General features: G+C 46.4%; 1 long non-coding RNA gene across 2 annotated transcripts in view; it reads right to left on the bottom strand.

The window, feature by feature from the left end:
* The window catches only part of LOC309535737, a 44,122-nt gene that overhangs the window by 13,666 nt on the left and 18,307 nt on the right, over positions 1 to 12,149 (bottom strand). Inside the window, exon 2 of one of the 2 annotated variants that reach the window (XR_014221363.1) lies at positions 5,655 to 7,143. This is a non-coding gene — a long non-coding RNA (uncharacterized lncRNA). Of the gene's footprint in view, positions 1 to 5,654; positions 7,144 to 12,149 lie in introns of those variants that run through there. The other variant, XR_014221362.1, reaches the window with a different exon arrangement.

Genomic DNA, 12,149 nt, shown 5'->3' with positions numbered 1-12,149 from the left:
CTTCAGGTATACTGGACTGAGGCCGTTTAGGGCTTTAAAGGTCAGCACCAACACTTTGAATTGTGCCCGGAAACATACTGGGAGCCAATGTAGGTCTCGGGGGCCACTCCCAGTCACCAGTCTAGCTGCTGCATTCTGGATTATTTGTAGTTTCTGGGTCACCTTCAAAGGTAGCCCCACATAGAGCGCATTACAGTAGTCCAAGCAAGAGATAACTAGAGCATGCACCACTCTGGTGAGACAGTCTGTGGGCAGGTAGGGTCTCAGCCTGCGTACTAGATGAAGCTGGTCAACAGCTGCCCTGGACACAGAATTGACCTGCGCCTCCATGGACACCATGAACAGAAAGGTCCCGGGGGCGTTACCCTGAGCCTCAGCCACAAGGAATGTGCAGCAGCAGAAAATGGTAACGCTGTTCTAGGTTGCATCTATGGAAGTCCAGGGTCCTGATGAAACGAAGTCCAAGTCCTACTCTCTCCTACCTTGGTCAGGCCACACCTGGACTCCTGTGTCCAGTTCTGGGCACCATCATTTAAGAAGGGTGTTGACAAACTGGAATGTGTGCAGAGGAGTGCAACCAAGACAACCAAGGGCCTGGAAACTAAGATTGAAGAGAAACCCTTGAAGGAGCTGGGTAGGATTGGCCTGGAAAAGAGGAAACTGAGAGGAGATCTGACAGCCATCTTCAAATATCTGAAGGGCTGTCACATGGAAGAGGGAACAAGCTTGTTTTCTCCTGCTCTAGACGGTAGGACTCGAACCCATGGATTCAAGTTATAAGAAAGGAGATTCCAACTAAACATTCATAAAAACTTTCTGACAGTAAGGGCTGTTTGGCGTTGGAACAGATTCCCACGAGAGGTGGTGGACTCTCCTTCCTTGGAGGTTACTAAGCAGAGGTTGGGTGGCCGTCTGCCATGGATGCTTTTGCTGAGATTCCTGCATCCCAGGGGGTTGGACTAGATGACCCTTGGTGTCCCTTCCAGCTATAAGTTTCTATGATTCTATGAAATGGATCTGGATTAATGACAGCCATCCACCAGTTTCATATGCAACACTGCTTCCCACCCCACCCCCTTACTGATTAATATATATAAAAAATACATTAAAGTAGACAAATAATAACTTACAAAAAGGATCAATAAACGTGTCACCTTTATTATATAAACTATTATCATAATCACATGTCAAAATTTCTTTTGTGAATGAAATAAAATGGTTTCAATCAGTTTTTAATAACCAACAATCAAATGTAGAGCTTGGGGTACAGCTTAGATCAATTCCCCAGATGTTCAGTGTCCAGGGGTTCAGTGCCTGGCACCCAGAAACTCATGGCAAAGGGGAGTCTGGCACCAAGTAACTCATAACATTTCACTTCCTTGCAAGCTAAGGAAAGCTGTTGATTGGCAGAAGACACTGGGCAGAAACAGAAAGAAACAGGGGGATGAGGGGGTCTAAGGGTGAAGTCCTGCTCCTGTCCATCCTAATACTGGACAGTTTATTACAGGATGTTGAGAAGGGTCATTTTTTACTATTAATTGAGAAACAGCAGCCATAGTCTAGGCCAGGAGTGTTTTTCCTTGGTGACACCGCCATGTTGAAAAGTGTGTGTTTGCAAGGTGTTTCCTGTCCTGTCCAGAAATGCACCGTACTGGATGAAGCCAGCTCTAGAGCCTTCCTAAATAAATAAAATAAAAACCCACGGGAAGATATATTTGAAAAATTAATGTTAAGGGGAACAATTCACATTGTTAAGCAAGGTAGCTAAAGCAACAGGGTCAGGGCCTCCATTGTGACACGTCCCCCTGCTGAGTGACTTGGCTGAGGACTTTGGGAAGAGCAACTACTTGAGGATAGTTCAGGAGAAAGGAGGTGGTTTGTGAGAAGTAATGATGTTTTCCGACAAAATAAAGATTTCTTCTTCTTGAGTGTAAGTAGGATGTCTTAATTCTTTCTGCATTCTGCTTCTTTTGCTCTCCCTCAAGATTTAGAAACATAGGGCAGTAAGGCAGATCTGGAAAAAGCCTAGGTAAAGGTACAGGGACCCCTGACCGTTAGGTCCAGTCGCGGACGACTCTAGGGTTGCGCGCTCATCTCGCCCTATAGGCTGAGGGAGCCGGCGTACAGCTTCCGGGTCATGTGGCCAGGATGACGAAGCCGCTTCTGGCAAAAGCAGAGCAGTGCACGGAAAGGCTGTTTACCTTCCCGACAGAACGGCACCTACCGTATTTTTGGCCCTATAGGACGCACCGGACCATAAGACGCACCGGATTATAGGAGGGGGAGAACAGGGGGGGGGATTCTCTCCCTCTCTGCTCAGTGTCCCTTCAGCGAAGCGGCAGGAGAAATGGAGCCCCTTCCATTTCTCCTCCCGCTTTGCTGAAGGGGCGCTGCGCAGAGAGGGAAAACTGTGCACCGACCCCTCTCGCTCTCCAGGCTTCAGACGGCTATCCGCAAGCCTTCTGAGTGCAGCGGGAACTCCTGCTGCGCTTGGAAGGCTTGCGGATAGCTGCCTGAAGCCCCCAGAGTGCAGCCTTTGAAGCCTCCACAGAGCAGCGGGGTGAAGGCACCCCGCTGCCCTGCGGAGGCTTTGTGCAGCCATCCCCAAGCTAGAACAGTGAGCCGGAGCACCGCGCAGCGCTCCTTCTGCCTGCTCTGGCTTTGGGCTTAGCTGCGCAGCCTGCATTCACTCCATAGGGCGCACACAAATTTTCCCTTAATTTTTGTTTTTTTTTTATAATATATTTTAAATTAGCAAACCAATCAAATCACAATAGTTCCAAATTACAAAACCGAATTTTAAATTTTGGTTGGGGGTACCCATGCTTCGAGCTCAGAAAGGGATCCAATCATCTCTTATTTCTGCTGCTTTGATCATTTTCCCTTAATTTTTGGAGGGGGAAAAGTGTGTCCTATAGAGTGAAAAATACGGTATTTATCTACTTCCACTTTCGAACTGCTAGGTGACTTCAGGTGGGTATCCGCAAGCCTTCGAAGTACAGCGGGAACTCCTGCTGCACTCCGAAAGCTTGCGGATAGCTGCCTGAAGCCAACGGAGTGCAGCCTTTGAAGCCTCTGCAGAGCAGTGGGGTGAAGGCACCCCGCTGTCCTGCGGAGGCTTTGCGCAGCCATCCCCAAGCTAGAACAGTGAGACGGAACGCTGTGCAGCGCTCCGCCTCACTGTTCTGGCTTCGGGGACGGCCTTTGAAGCCTTCGCAGGGCAGCAGGGGACCTTCACTCTGCTGCCCTGCGGAGGCTTTGCGCAGCTAACCCCAAGCTAGAACAGCGAGACGGAGCGCTGTGCCGCGCTCCTTCTGCCTGCTCTGGCTTTGGGCTTAGCTGCGCAGCCTGCATTCACTCCATAGGGCGCACACAAATTTTCCCTTAATTTTTGTTTTTTTAAAATATATTTTTTATTAGCAAACCAATCAAATCACATTAGTTCCAAATTACGAAACCGAATTTTAAATTTTTGTTGGGGGTAAACATGCTTTGAGCTCTTAAAGGGATCCAATCATCTCTTATTTCTGCTGCTTTGATCATTTCCCCTTAATTTTTGGAGGGGGGAAATTGCGTCTTATAGAGCGAAAAATACGGTATTTATCTACTTCCACTTTGTGCTTTCGAACTGCTAGGTTGGCAGGTGCTGGGACCGAGCAGCGGGAGCTCACCCCGTCGCGGGGATTCGAACTGCCGACCTTCTGATCAGCAAGCCCTAGGCTCTGTGGCCACCCGTGTCCCTACGGAAAAAGCCTATCGCAGACCAAATCCCCCTCCCAAACCTGGTATGTAAGGGCTTCCGGTTTTTCCGCCCTCCGTTGTGGATGTGCTTCGCGGGTTCTCCGCGCCTAGCAGCTGTTAGAGGGAACTTTGGGGGGCAACGCGGAGGCTACACGACCCCCAAAAAGGCTCTGGGCATGGCCCAGGGCTGACATTGTCCGGCAGCGTCAAAAAAGGAACCCTTCGAAGCCCACGTCCTAACCAGGAGGTGAGTCGACAGAGAGTACCTAGACGCAAGGACACGAGCAATCCTCAGCAGCAAGCCTCAAAGTCCCAAAGGGTAAGAACGGCAGCTAACAAGGAGAGCTTGAGGAGAAGAGGGTCTGTGAGACTTATTAATACAAACTGAACTGCTCAGAAACAGACCCAAAAGACTAGCACATAAAGAGTAAAGAACGGGAGATTTTATCTTAAACATATTGGAAATCTTTCTCATTATACGTAAGCATAAGCAAAGATTTCTCTAACAAGAACCAGTAAGAAAAGGAAGACAGATTCAAATTTCACTCTGCAGCAGCAGTACTAGCCCATTAAAAGAAGCGGAATTCAAGGACTTAACTTGTTTTTTACTTTGAAGTGGCGTGAGCCCAGCAAAAGAGACTGAGTTAAAAGACTTGGATTGTCAGCGCTGTTTGTGGTAAAAGTGTGGAAGTTACTGGAAAACAAAGGTAAAAGAGAAAGCAACACTTTTAATATTGAACTTATATTAAACACTAACCTATAAAGATGGCAAAGATGGCATAGCGTGGTCTAGGAGAAATGGCTGGACTAATTGGAGAATCGGGAAGAGAAGAAAAGTGGCGAAAGGAGGGGCAGAACTGCACAAAAGAGGAAAGGGACTATAAAATTAAAGATGAGCATCTTTAGTTTGAGGAGGTAGTTTGTGAGAAAGGAAATACGTTTTCTGGTGTAATGAAGAGACTTTCTTCATATAAAGTATAAGTAGGATTCCTAATTCCTTCTGCATTCTGTTTCTTTTACTATCCCTCAAGATTCAGAAACATAAGGAACCAAGTCATGGTTAGATTAGTTTATAAAGATTGGCTGCGTGAGCTGCTGGTCTCCTGCTGTCACGTGCCAAAGATCCATCCCCTGGTCTGTGAGGAGGAGGAGGAAGAGATATTGGAAGAGAAATGGGAGGATGAAGTGATGGTTATGAAGATCAGAAGGAATCTTTAGTGAAGGTGAAAACAATTTATGTAAGACCAAGCGACCAGGGGATGGATGCCACCGATCTATAGATGGGGAGTGTTGATCTTTCTTCTTGAGGAACAGGGAGGCCAGAGAGAATCTGGATCACTGGGATGGGGGGAGGCAGCTCCCTGATTCAAGAAGAGTTCAGGGATGGGATGAGGAAGGGAGGAAGGGAGAATAACGCAAGCCACCTGGAGATCCTTGCAGGAAAGATGTAGTAATCAATTTTTCCGCTTCATTTCTCTTCCAGGCAGCGATAGCAGTGAGGCCAGCAGCTCCAGTACAGCTCTACCCCACTCCAAGGCCCAGTTCTCCCTTCGCCCAAAACCCAAGTATCTAAATAAATAAATAATAGGGATGCGGGTGGCGCTGTGGGTTAAACCACAGAGCCTAGGACTGGCGGTTCGAATCCCCACGACGGAGTGAACTCCCGTTGCTCGGTCCCTGCTCCTGCCAACCTAGCACTTCGAAAGCACGTCAAAGGGCAAGTAGATAAATAGGTACCGCTACGGTGGGAAGGTAAAGGGCGTTTCCGTGCGCTGCTCTGGTTCAGAAGCAGCTTAGTCATGCTGGCCACATGACCCGGAAGCTGTACATGACAGGTCCACCAATAAAACGAGATGAGTGCTGCAACACCAGAGTCGGCCACGACTGGACCTAAGGGTCAGGGGTCCTTTTACCTTTATATATTTCAAAAACACTATGAGTCTCCAGTGTGGTCTCTCGTCACAAGGAAACAGACTTTATAAAGAGGCAACCTTTCAAACTTCTTATAAATGGAAACTGGGGAAAGCCCCCTCCAAAAGAATAGACTGTGCCCAGTGACTAGCTGATCCACATGCCTGTTCAGTTGACGCTCTAGATGCCTACTCAGTTGTTCTCCAAGGCTGTTGAAAGAGAGAATGGCCAGTGTGGCAGGCTGTGCGAGCTGCTGGCCTCCTGCTGTCGTGCCCCTAAAATCCACCCCCTGGTCTGCGAGGAGGAGGAGGAAGAGATATTGGAAGAGAAATGGAATGAGGAAGTAAATATAATGAAAGAAAGGGAGAATAGCGTAAGCCACCTGGAGATCCTTGAAGGAAAGATGGGTTGTCAACATAATAAGAAATGGAAAGATTAAAAATATTTTCTCTTCTTCTCTCTTCCGGGCAACGACAGCAGTGAGGCCAGCAACTCCAGCACAGATCTCCCTCCCCACCAAGACCCAGTCCCCCCCTTCCCCACAAACCCAAATAGAAAAATAAAATAAAAATCATCATCATCATTATTATTCTAATCAAGTTCCTTTACAAACATGCTATTCTGTGATCATCCTTTTATCCTAGGTGGTGCTTTTTCCTACATTTGTGAGCATGAGTGGAAATCCTGAGTCTCGCTGCAGGAGTCAACAGTTTGGCTCCTTCCCTTGTTGTTGCTCCTAGATGGAACAGCGCATGTGCGAAGACAAGACAGAGCCTTCCAAACTGGATCAATAAACGTGTCACCCGTTGTCTGAAAACCACTGTCCTAATCACATGCCAGATTGTCTTTTTTGAATGAAATAAAATTCTTTCAAATAGTTTTTTAATGTTGTCATTTGTCTGTCTTGAGAAGCAATGGAGTGCGCCTCCGGGGGTGAGGTCAAAAGTCAAGCAAGGGTGTCAGCAGTCCCAAAGTGACCTCTCCAGGGAGCAAGACTGGGCAGTGTGTCTGGAGGTCCTGGGCTTCCCAGATGACAAGACTCCCTCTCTTGGCTTTGCAGATGTGTCTCCAAGGAAAGCAGAGTTAGGCACCAGTTGGGCTGCAGGAGATGTCAGAAGGGGTTGTAAACGGCGCCATCCAACCGCCTGAGGGACTCCACTCCAGATTTGTGTAGGGTTTACTCCTTAGCCTTTTCAGCTCCCAAAGATATCCCACAAGGCAAATTAGGATAGGAGTTTTCCTTCTCCTCGATGGGCTTTCTTTCTAGGTGGATGAGCCCCATCTGCCCCTCACTTCCCTCCACAGCATTGCAGAAACCACCTTCTTGACCACTGGGCCCACGCTTGGTCTTGTCCGCTCAATCTTCTGGAGCCTGTCTTTGCACACAGGGGAAGTTCCTGAGCATTTGAGACTCCTTGGCTGCCCTCACCTGGTTTAGGTGGCCAGTCAAACCGTTCCCAGGATGTGGCCTCTGTCACATGCTGACCGTTTCTAGGAGCAAGAGAACAAACGTTTTATTAAAGAATGGAAATGGTTGAATGAATAGTTACAAACTGTAAACAGATAAGAACATTGGCAGGATTATTGGAATAACCTGAAGTTTAATAAGATTATATATTTAAAGCAGATGCATAAATGAAGAAATTGAGGTAATTTGGATATGCATAAGAAATGAAGAATCAATTTAAGGAACTGCAGAAAGAGGGGGAAGGAAGTCAAGTTTTGAAATGTTAAAATGACTGCAAAATTATTGAAATGTATAAACTTGAAAATCATAATTTTTTTTAAAAAAATTATTTCGCCAAAAATCAGACATCATCCGTCTCACTCCCAACTGGAGCCAAAGGACACAGGCCTGGCCAGGACAGCTTTCCAGTGATAGCTTCTGCCGTGATGAGGCATGTGAGCCTCAACTGTCCTGCATCTACTCCAGCTGAGGAATCACACACCTCCTCCCCAAGCTAGCGAGCCCCACCTGGGCTGTGGGTCCTTGCCTTCCGTCCCTCCCAACTGACAGTTGTTAGTTCTGTAATCCTGAGCTTGAGGGGGGGGGTACATCCCATTTCGCCCCGTGGGACACTCACCACCCCTTAGCCACCTGCCTTTGGCGCTGCAGCAGTGATGGCTTTGGTCCCTGAAAGAGCATGCAAGATCTCTCCCAAATCTCAATACATATTTTGGTCTCCTAGACATCTTGCAAGACTTCAATGAGATCTCACAAGATCTTGCAGAAAATCTCCAATCTGTTTACCTGCAAGCACACACCTTTATTTATTTTTTCTTATTTAGTACAAATTTCTCAATCTAACAGATTTGCACATAGGATTCTGTATCACATGAAACGGCACATTTGTTTTGTTCTATTGTTACATTATTTGTGGCCTTCTAACACTTTGGGAGAAGCCTTCTCTCCCTTTTTCCTTAAAAAATGAGGATCTATGCTTTACAATCAGCAGGGAGGCCCATTTAAAAGGAAACATGTAGTTGTTTTGCTGCTGCTTTTTTGTGTTCTCAGGTGTCCAAGTTAGCCTCCTGGCCCTGCTCCTCCACTATACCACAGCAACATCCCCCACTAGGAATCCCTACTTGGGCTTTCATTGGCCATCAGCAATATCCGGTGGAGCCAGGTGGAGAGAAATGCCCCATCTTGCCCATCTTTGGGGTTTCAAGAGGTATAGCCTCTGTGCATGTACAGAATTCATGATTCAGCAAATCTATTAGACCATTGAAAGAGTTATTTCCTCTGATTAAATTACCAAAGAAAGAAAGCAGGATTGGCTTTTCTCCCCAGGGACACAAGGAAGGGGAAGGTGTATGTTTAAGAAATCAAATTCCCCAAGGGCTGAAACTCTGTTCAGCCAGTTAAAAAACCCAAATTCTCTCCGTAGAGTGCTTCATATCTGGCGGGCAGGGCTTGTGTGCTTTGCTCATGATCCCTTGGATGTCCTGAGGCTGTTAGAGCAGCAGCCGTAAGTCTTGGGGCTCTGGGAGTGAGACATTGTCCTCAGAAGGCAAAGAGTAACTGAGGTTCCCTTTTCTCTCCCTTGGAGGCCCTGAACCAGGAGCTGGCCAGTTCAGGGCCTCCATGGGAGAGAAAAGGGGGGCCAGCACTTGTGCTCAAATGAGCTTTCATACGCGGTCATCCTGCCCCACACTCACATTCCAAAATATCTGCATGCTCACCAATCCAAGAGGTGGTTGGTCTTGGGCTGGGGGGTCCCAGAAGGCAGAATAAGTTGAGAAGCAAAGCCCAAGAAGTTGGAGGCATCCTCTTCGCATCCACCCAAACCCAATCTAAACAGCTTTGCTCCAGAACCAGCCCCTCCCTTCAGTTCTGTTCAGTTCAGAATGTCAGTTAAGAGGGACTACCTGTATTTTCTTGATTCTTGCCTGAGGTCATAATGGGCATGCACACTGGTATCTGTTTCCCTGTAAGCACACACCTTTAGTTTATCTTTTTAAAAATAAAAATAAAATACTAGTTTCTCAGTCTACCAGCTTTGCACAAAACAGCAGCTGTTTTGTGATCCATGGCAGTGAAAGCCCCACGTTTTATGGTGCCCCCTCCAAAAAAATGAGGCTTCAGTGCCCTAACCCAAAGGGTCACAATTTCTCCAAAGGTCCAATGTCATCTGATTCACTCCAAAGCAGCAGCAAACACCCAGAGAATGCCCCCTGCAACATTGGGGGGGGGGGCTTTGAAAACACTACATTTCCCATTGTTAGAGTGGCATGCGAAGGATGAACAAGTTAAATCAGTGATGATAGATTGGGCAAGACATGTAGGACATAACATAATGTTTGAGGATTGGGAAAGATTGTGGAAGAAAGGGGTCAAGTTCACTGCATGTACTGTACTAAAGGAAAACATAATGAAAATGATGTATAGATGGTATCTGACCCCTGTTAAATTAGCAAAGATTTATCATAACTGTGATAACCATTGCTGGAAATGTAAAGAAAACGAAGGTACTTTCTATCATATGTGGTGGACCTGCCCCAAGGTGAAAGACTTCTGGGAAAAGATTTATAATGAATTGAAAAAAATGTTGAAATATACATTTATAAAGAAACCAGAGGCCTTTCTTCTTGGAATAACAGGTTTGGAATTGCCCCCAAAAGATGTTAAATTATACACTGGGCAACAATTTTTTACCTTTTGAATGTTGTCTAGATTTCTCCAATTGATTTAGGGTCTTTTTGCACTGCTGAATCAGGAAATGGCATCCGTTTCTCTCCATCAGGTCAGGTTGTTGTGCTATGTTGATTTGTAAAAAAACAGATCTTGTGACAAAATCGATTACATTTTGTGGCATTATCAGCTGATTTTTGTCAACACATATCATCCTAAATTTGAAAAAAACAAAAAATATTTTTCCTTCCAGTAGCACCTTAAAGACCAACTAAGTTAGTTCTTGGTATGAGCTTTCGTGTGCATGCACATTTCTTCAGATACTTCAGATATCTGTAACATCCTAAATATGTTTTTAAGAGAAAATAATGTTTTTCCAAGAACATATATTGATTACCTGATAGAAACATCGATTACTGTAAACTGAATGGTGGGCATTGAGAAAGGTAAGAACACATAAATTGCACGTTGCTTCACCATTTTTCAAACTTCAGGGCTTGAACTTCCGTTTCTTGGAACTCCTGGAATGCTCAGCGGCAGGGAGGTCTCTCTTCAGAGTCCAACAGTAGTCAGCCATCATGACTGCGTCCCAGCGACCCTGATACCTGGTCTCCATCTCTTTCATGTCCTGATGGAATCTCTCCCCCTGCTCGTCACTCATTGAACCCAGGTTCTCAGGAAACCGGTCCATATGTGAAAATAGGTAGTGCATCTTGACGCTCATGTTGCAGCCCAGGTTTCTGAAAGCAGTCAGCATGTTGTTGGCAAGTTCTGCATAGTTTCTGACCTTATTGTTGCTTAGAAAGTTCTTCACTACCAGAACAAATGCCTTCCATGCTTCCAGTTCCATTTCGTTCATTGAGTTTCTGAACTCTGGATCTCTGATGAGCTGACAGATCTGAGGACCGTCAAAGATGCCAGCTTTCAATTTCTCCATGGTCAATCCTGCCACAAGTGAAGCAGTCACCATCCTTGTCCAGAGCCTTTGGTGAACTGCTTGATTAAGCCGAGCTTGATGTGCAGCGGTGGGAAGAGTATTCTGTCTCTGTCCACCAGAGGGTCGTTGATGACGTTCCTTTCTTTGCAAGGCACCAATTCCTCCCGCACAGGCCAGTCCTTCTTCGTGTAATGCTGAGCACGGTCCCTACTATCCCACATGCACAGAAAACATGGGTACTTGTTGAAGCCAGACTGTTGTCCCAACAAAAAGTTCACCATCTTCAGGTCAACACAAATAAACCACTTATGCTGACCATAACCAATTTTCTCCAGCACATACTTCACTGCTTCATAGTTCTCCTTCAGTGTAGTCGAGTGAGCCAGGGGTATAGAGGCAAACTGGTTGCCGTTGTGTAGCAGAACACATTTCAGTGATCGCTTGCTGCTGTCAATGAACAGTCTCCAATCTTTGGGTTCGTACTGTGGCACTCCAAGCTTGAGCAGAAGCTGCGCAATATCTGCACAGTACATCAAGTCCTTCTCTTCTGAGAAAAAACGGAGGTACTCTTGATGCCTGTTGCGGAAGAAGCTGATGTCAGAGAGGAGTTTTTTCCCCTTCAATCTGGATGCCAACAGTTCGGCAGAGTCCTTTGACAAGCTGAGGTCGCGAACTAGATCATTCAACTCCTTTTGGGAAAATGGATGTGGAGCATCATCTTCAAGAACCACTTCTTCTTCATGTCCTTCAGCACTGGAGGCATCTTTGTCACTAATGTCAGGAAGTTCTCCGAAGACAGGCACTGGAATTTCATCACAATGGGGCAGGGCTCTTGAGGAGGAGGAGAAAGGGGAGGGAACTGGGAGGGGAATATATGCTCTGCGCAAATGGCTGTGAACTCATGCTTCTTTTGTGAATCTATCACACTTGCTCCTTCTGCCACCCCGGATGGCAGAATAAAGCTTTTCTCTGAAACTATTCCTTGAGTGTCTGTTGACTCCCATTTCCCCGGCCCGGGCGCAAAGCTCTTCTCACCCGAGGCTAAGAAGGCTACAAGCAGAGTCTGTAACCTGAAGTGTATGTTAACCCGAGGTACCACTTTATCATTGAATTTGTCCATGGCAAGTCTGCGTTTATCTGCAGGTTGTTCAGATGTGGTGAGTTTGTAGAAGTCCTCAATCCAATCATAGAAGGGAGACGCATTTTTATTTTTCCAGCTCACCAGTATCAGTCTTTTTACTGTGGTAAGGGCACAGAGAGTCCACTTGTATTGCCCCTTGGTCAGGTTCCATGTGCTGGGTGTATAATTCGAAAGGATATTTTGCTCGGTAAAGGTACATTTGGCCTCAGCGATGGGAGTCCAGCAAGGAATCATTTAGCCAGTGCAATGGAGGAGGAAGAGGTTGAAAATGCGAGACTTACTGGCAC

The sequence above is a fragment of the Podarcis vaucheri genome (assembly GCF_965113315.1).
Source record: "Podarcis vaucheri genome assembly, chromosome: 6".
NCBI lineage: Eukaryota > Metazoa > Chordata > Lepidosauria > Squamata > Lacertidae > Podarcis > Podarcis vaucheri.
The sequence above is the reverse complement of the archived record's forward strand: the minus strand, read 5'-3'. Positions and strand labels throughout refer to the sequence as shown.